Here is a 7,500-nt window from a genome sequence, read left to right as displayed (position 1 = left end):
CTGACTTGAGATGTTGATTAAATCTTTCCACCATTCTATTAGCCTGGGGATGATCAATTGTTGTACCGAGCAAGTGAGACAAGGCAGTCCACAGTGAGGAAGTAAATTGTGGTCCTCTGTCTGAAGTAACATGTGTTGGAGAAAACCAAAACGAGACACCCAGGAAAGAACACCTGAGCACAAGTGTCTGCAGTAGCATTAACCATAGGCACGGCCCCAAGAAATTAACCGTTTCTTGTCCAAAAATGCATTTATCTAGATGAGGGTCAGTCCAAATTCTTGAAGACGAATAAAAAGTGTACAAAGATGTTCCAAATGTTCTTCCTTTGTCACGCTGGCCACTAAAATGTCATCGAGGTAAATAAAGGCATTGGTAATACAGCGTCCTAAAGTATACATCACCAGGTCAAAATGATTGAGCAGCATTCTTTAATCCAAATGGGCCTCATAAAATGTCTTCCGGCTCTACCGGTACTTGATGATCGCCACGCACCAAGCCTATTTTGGAAAAGATCTTCGCTCCATGCAAATTAGCTGAGAAATCTTGAATTTGAGGTATCTAATAATGGTCTGGAATGGTGGTGTCGTTAAGCCACCTGTAATCTCCACATGGTTCCTCAACATGATTATCCAACTGCACGAAAACCAACAAGGTCGGGTCAGATACAGCAATGAGCTCTCTGAACCCTTCTCCATTAACAATGGCGTGAAGCAAGGCTGTGTTCTCGCACCAACCCTCTTTTCAATCTTCTTCAGCATGATGCTGAACCAAGCCATGAAAGACCCCAACAATGAAGACGCTGTTTACATCCAGTACCGCACGGATGGCAGTCTCTTCAATCTGAGGCGCCTGCAAGCTCACACCAAGACACAAGAGAAACTTGTCCGTGAACTACTCTTTGCAGACGATGCCGCTTTAGTTGCCCATTCAGAGCCAGCTCTTCAGCGCATGACGTCCTGCTTTGCGGAAACTGCCAAAATGTTTGGCCTGGAAGTCAGCCTGAAGAAAACTGAGGTCCTCCGTCAGCCAGCTCCCCACCATGACTACCAGCCCCCCCACATCTCCATCGGGCACACAAAACTCAAAACGGTCAACCAGTTTACCTATCTCGGCTGCACCATTTCATCAGATGCAAGGATCGACAATGAGATAGACAACAGACTCGCCAAGGCAAATAGCGCCTTTGGAAGACTACACAAAAGAGTCTGGATAAACAACCGACTGAAAAACCTCACAAAGATAAGCGTATACAGATCCGTTGTCATACCCACACTCCTGTTCGGCTCCGAATCATGGGTCCTCTACCGGCATCACCTACGGCTCCTAGAACGCTTCCACCAGCGTTGTCTCCGCTCCATCCTCAACATCCATTGGAGCGCTTTCATCCCTAACGTCGAAGTACTCGAGATGGCAGAGGTCGACAGCATCGAGTCCACGCTGCTGAAGATCCAGCTACGCTGGGTGGGTCACGTCTCCAGAATGGAGGACCATCGCCTTCCCAAGATCGTGTTATATGGCGAGCTCTCCACTGGCCACCGCGACAGAGGTACACCAAAGAAAAGGTACAAGGATTGCCTAAAGAAATCTCTTGGTGCCTGCCACATTGACCACCGCCAGTGGGCTGATATCGCCTCAAACCGTGCATCTTGGCACCTCACAGTTTGGCGGGCAGCAACCTCCTTTGAAGAAGACCGCAGAGCCCACTTCACTGACAAAAGGCAAAGGAGGAAAAACCCAACCCCAACCAACCAATTTTCCCCTGCAGCCGCTGCAACCGTGTCTGCCTGTCCCGCATCGGACTTGTCAGCCACAAACGAGCCTGCAGCTGACGTGGACTTTTACCCCCTCCATAAATCTTCGTCTGCAAAGCCAAGCCAAAGAAAAAAGAATCTCCACATGGTCATCAAGCTCCATTGTGTTTCAGGACCATGTGTAATGGGGATGCCCAGGGACTGTTGGACCAACAAATTAATCCTAGTTCCTCCATATTAGCAAACTCTTCCTTGGCTAAATGCAGGTTCTCTAGAAACAAGCGCCACACTTTAGCTTGGATAGGCAGTAAATAACATTGTGTTTTTCAGTGGAGGCTTAAAAAATTGTAGAGCAGTAATTTCAGGGAAATCTTTCAACAGCTTGGAGAATTCATCTACTGGTTTAATTAATGTTTGAAGGCACAGAGCAGGGGTATAAGCATCTGCCAGAGGAATAGTCTGAAAAGTAGTTTCATCTATTAGTCGGCACCCTTTTAAGTCGACGAGGAATGATTGAGCCCCAAGAAAATTGCACCAACCAAAGGTTCTATACTGCTGTTATAATAAATGGCCAAGCGTAAAGATGATTCTCGAACTTGACATTCACCTTCCTGGTGCTAAAGATGGAAATGTTGGAACTGTTAACTGCTCGTAGTTGCAGGTCCGGGATAGGATGGTGTGTGTCAAAACCAGTGGGTGGAAATACACTAACATCTGAACCTGTGTCCACCAGAATCTTCGCTGGGACAACTTGTCCCATACATACAGTAAGGTTGCAGGTTTCTCACCATCCGCCGCAGCCCTACTGGCGGTTGGCCTGGGTGTTTCCCGCAAAACAGCAGGGTGAAAGGCACTTGCCGGCATTTACTCCCCAACACCTATGATAATAGCACCAAAATGAGGCTGCTTACTTGTCTTGAGGCATTGCATGGTTGTAGGGAGTGATGTGTTAAGAGCACTAAAGTGTGACACTGGCTCAATATCAGAGGGGCTGGTTGCACAGACTTGTCTTTCCTTGCTCTGCTTTTTAGCCAGCCATAGAATGTCTGCCTCTATAGACCTTGGGACTTCAAATGAACAGTTGGATAACAAGAGCCTAATATCATCTGGTATTCACTCTAAAACGAGCTGCTTGAATAACATATTGGGACTTGCACCAGCTACCAGGAACAGCATTTCATCCATTAGTTCTGAAGGGGCGCATTCTCCCAACCCAATGAGATGTGGTAGTTTGGCTGCCCTTTCCCTACAGGACGTGCCTTATACATGTAATAAAAGTGCTTTTAAAGCATCAAACTTGCTGGTACCTGGTGGATCCTGTAGGAAGTCACTGATCCTCTTAGTGATGGCCTGGTCCAGGGCAATGATAAGATGGTAATAACGAGTGGTGTTCAATTCCACTTTGCGAAGGTGAAATTGTGCTTCAGCCTGTTGGAACCATAGTTCAGGCTCAGCTGTCCAGAAAGGTGGTAGCTTCATCGCAACAGCTGCAGAGTCCACATTTGTCCAAAAATAAGCTTTTGGACTTGTCGGGGTCACCAATTGTGGCCACTGGAATCACAGTGGACATGACAAAATAATCACACAAGGCATTTTTAGAGTGAATCAAATGGATTTACTTTTCATAACCAACGCAACCTTTTAAAAGCCAGAATCTCACACTCCACGTGCTATTGTCATCATGCATTGATGTCACATAGCTCATTTGGTGCTTTATGGGAGTTGTAGTGCCACCATAGCACCACTACAAATAGAATAGAGAACTTTACTGCATAGTAAATGTCCTTCAGCCCACGATGTTGTACCAAACTATGTAAACTACTCCACATCAATCTAACCCTTCCTAAACTCGCACCCATAACCCTCCATTGTTCTTGCATCCATGTGCCTAAAGTCTCTCGAATGTCCCTATTGTACCAGTCTCTGCCACTACTGCTGGCAATGCATTGCAGGCACTCATTATTCCGTAAAAAATTTTTTTTTTTTTTAAATCATTATCTGTGACATCTTCCTTCAACTTTTCTCCACTCCCTTAAACACATATCCTCTGGTATTTGTTATTGTTTCCCTGGGTTCAAGGTGCTGGCTGTCCACCTTATCTAAGCTCCTCATAATCTGTATACGTCTATTAAGTCACCTCTCATCCTTTGTCAATCCAAAGAGAAAAGCCCCAGCTTGGTTAACCTTGCTTCATGGCAATGCCAGACCTGATGAGTGTCACTCAATAGAAATGTCCCTCCTGTAGTTGTATTTCTGATCCTAATGTGTATTCTCTACACTTGAAAAACAACAGCCATTTATATTGATTGCCAGAGCCCTCGATATTTTTTTTCTTCTTTGGCTTGGCTTCGCGGACGAAGATTTATGGAGAGGTAATGTCCACGTCAGCTGCAGGCTCGTTTTTTGGTTGGTTGGTGTTGGGTTTTTCCTCCTTTGTCTTTTGTCAGTGAGGTGGTCTTCAAAGGAGGTTGCTGCCCGCTGAACTCAATATCAATGTTGTCAAAACTCCACCAAAATAAAAAGGCACTTGTATCATCTGCTGTGCATGCCTAATGGTAATTAAGATTGGTAAATACCAAATAGTAATTTACTAATATCAATGTAAGATTCTAATCTCGTTGCTGTATTTTGTGATTTGTATATGACCCTGATAGTAAATATTCCATGACAGGTGGCACAGATATAACCTAGAAATTTTGTTTTCTGTCTCTCACAGATAAACTTGATGGAAATCGGGATAGAAAGAAGCATGTTTAAAGTTTCAACTGAAATTAGGGCAATGCTTCTCTGTTTCAACACAAGATTGCATTAGCCCAATGATTTATCAGCACTTAGCCGCCTGTTTATTGAGGTTTCTCTGTATCCCCAATAATTCTGGTTTGAGTGCTGCATGAAATCTTTTTAAGATAAAACTTCAGAAATGTCAGATTTCATCACAGCTGGAGTAGTCACAAGTTAACAGCATAAATGCTGTCTGTAATATGTCATTGCAAATTATCTGAAGAGTAGTCACAAATCATGAATCTGATTTTAACTCGCAGTCAGATTGCTTTGTTTACAGATCAATGGAGAACTGGGAAGGTCTGCACATTAATGTTTTCTGCAAGGGACTTATTTGTAGCAGCAGTCAATCTGGAGCAAGATTTGTTCTGAAATGGAAAATCAAAGCGATCATAAACTATTTTAAAAAAAAAGATATCTAATTAGTTTTTCAATAGCATTACTACTTAAATTTTAGTGCAAATTAATAGTGAAAACTCATTGCCAATTTCAATCTGTCAAAAAATGTTTGTTTTTACTCATGATTGAGCTTTGCCTGAAGGCCACCTCCTTCAGGTTTATCACTGATGCGTGTCATAGGATGAGTGAGGTTGGTGGACAAATGACTCAATATCCAAAGCACAGTCCCACAAGGCAAATTATTGTAAGGCTAACAGTGGAAGTAGAATTACAATAACCCTGTGCTCTGGCAGAAGATCATGTTCTTGGGAACTCAAATCTCCAGTTGCAAGAACTGGAGTACTGCTTTTTCCTTCTTGCAAAAGCTGATGCCAATTTTTTATGACTGGACTTTTTTCAATAGGCTGCACTTTTGTCTTATGCTGTACTAGCTGTGTGTGTTGGGAGCCTGGATAGCATGCAAAACAAAGCTTTTTACTGTATGTTGGTACACATGGCAATAAAACCATTCATTCAGAAAGAGATTATGGGCAAGGTTTATCAGAAAGGAGTGTTTCCACAAAAAGAAATGAAGGTGGTAATGGGATTTTTTTTAAAAGAACATCTTAAAATGGATATTTGGTATTGAGAAGGTCATCCAAATCTATCAAAACACTAGAAAAAGAAATGCCAGGAAATAAAAGAACTAGGAATTTTCTTCGTGGAATTGCTTAGTTCTGAACAATTTCAGATTAAGTCAAGTTAAAGCACTCTGTCCAGCCATGAATAGCAGTGGACTATTAACTAGGTCAGAGGCAGAGCGAGCTTAAAGAACAGATCCATCCTTAATGACTGCACAGCTGACCTATGAGTTTTGGAGGCCAGACTAAACATTTTACAACCATTGTCATAGTAAATTGGCAAGTAAACAATCTGCCTCCTGAGATCTCCACTTTAATGAACTCAGTCAAAAACAAATTTGGGATGGCAAGAAAACTGTACATGTTGAAATGATGGAAACAATAGGGTCAGAAAGCATCTCTGGAAAGAGTGTAGAGTTAGAGGTTTCAAATCCATTGGAACTGGAAAGAGAGAAACAAGTTGTCTTTGAGTTGCAGAAATGATGAGAGGGACAGATGAAAGAAAGGGAAGAGCCAGGATGGGTGAATCATGAATAAATGTGATATAAACTCCGTTAAACTGATTTTTCAGTTTAGCTTGGAATTGTATTCAGCAAGCCAGGCTATGCCACTAGAGAAAGACAAACAGCCAAAATTACAGATGGATGACAGGCAGAAAGAAAGAGCATGTTGGAGAATTGAACTTTGCAACATACCTATTCAATGAGATATTGCTGCCTCAACTTTGCACTGGAGTGAGTGTTGAACGGAGAAACAGAAGTGGCAGCCCGACAGATGTTTAGCATCACTCCTGCAGACAGACCACAAAAGCTTATCAAACTAATTGTCCAGTTTTAATATTGAGCCCCTTTTCCCATGAGATATAACCCACATTTTTTCCAATAAGACAACTTTGATAAACATATGCTGTAACACCATGCAGTAAAAGGACTCGAAGGATATTTGGTTTTATTACTGACTTTTCCCTGCTTAATTACCTTATACACGCATTAATGAATAGATGTTCCTGCTGACAGCTGTTAGCCAGCGTTTCAGACTATTTGCCAATACAGACCATTCCAGTGTTGTGACATTAAGTTGCAGCATTTCCGCAGCTGAGTTTTTACTCAAGCACTTTGTACCAGAATTGAAGTGGTACAGGGTGTTCCTCATTGATTCAAATGAACAGGCTTGGTTGGAAGGAACAAAAGAAAAGCAAACAAAATCAAAAATAATGGCGTTTTTTATATACCCAAAACCTCCCACAGTTACCTCGACTACACCTCTTCCACGATTCAAGATTCAGTTTATCGTCATGTAATAAAAGCAGTGCAATATTACACGGAATTTGTTCTGTCTGCATAAGGCAAACAGATTTGCCATCAGTAGAAATTACCTGAAGTGCCTCTTGCAGTCAGAAAATTGATAGGCTGGTGAGAAGGCACGGTTGCCTTCATAGATTAAAGCATTGATAAAACAGTCAGGAAGTCATGTTGAAGCTTCATAGAGCTTTGGTTGGGTCACATTTAGAGTATTCTGGTTGCAGGAAGGATGTGAAGGCTTTGGCAAAGGAGAAGATGTTCACCAGGATGTTGCCTGGATTAGAGGGTATTGGGTATAAAGAGAGATTGGAGAAAATGGGTTTGTTTTCTCTGGAATATTAGATGCTGACAGGAGGCCAGGTAGAATTTCAAGGAAGGCGTTGCTAATGTCAAACATTCGCAAGGGCTAGGTTGAGGGTGAGAAGAAAAAGATGTGCAAGGCAGGTTTTTCCATACAGTCATGTGTCGCTTAATGTCCATGATACATTTGGTGAAATTGGATGTTGTGCGAACACCATATTATATACGTAGCAAAGCTATATGTGTACCTGTTTTGACTAAATAGCCAAGATACTGTACACATACAGTACTGTATTTCAGCTAATGTATCTGGCAAGATAATATGTGGGTTAAGTAGGTTAATACTA

The 7,500-nt window shown here is 42.3% G+C and overlaps 1 protein-coding gene and 1 long non-coding RNA gene across 2 annotated transcripts in view; one reads left to right on the top strand and one right to left on the bottom strand.

The window, feature by feature from the left end:
- LOC138754994 (uncharacterized) overlaps positions 1 to 6,600 on the bottom strand; it is a 36,140-nt gene extending 29,540 nt beyond the window's left edge. The window contains exons 1-2 of the long non-coding RNA XR_011351977.1: positions 6,530 to 6,600; positions 6,248 to 6,342 (exon numbers count right to left, since the gene is read on the bottom strand). This is a non-coding gene — a long non-coding RNA (uncharacterized lncRNA). The remainder of the gene's footprint in view (positions 1 to 6,247; positions 6,343 to 6,529) is intronic.
- The window catches only part of LOC138754985 (SH2 domain-containing adapter protein F-like), a 106,495-nt gene that overhangs the window by 35,449 nt on the left and 63,546 nt on the right, over positions 1 to 7,500 (top strand). The window lies entirely within an intron of this gene.

This window comes from Narcine bancroftii, chromosome 1, assembly GCF_036971445.1.
Source record: "Narcine bancroftii isolate sNarBan1 chromosome 1, sNarBan1.hap1, whole genome shotgun sequence".
Classification (NCBI taxonomy): Eukaryota; Metazoa; Chordata; class Chondrichthyes; order Torpediniformes; family Narcinidae; genus Narcine; species Narcine bancroftii.
This window is presented reverse-complemented; position numbering and strand designations above follow the sequence as displayed.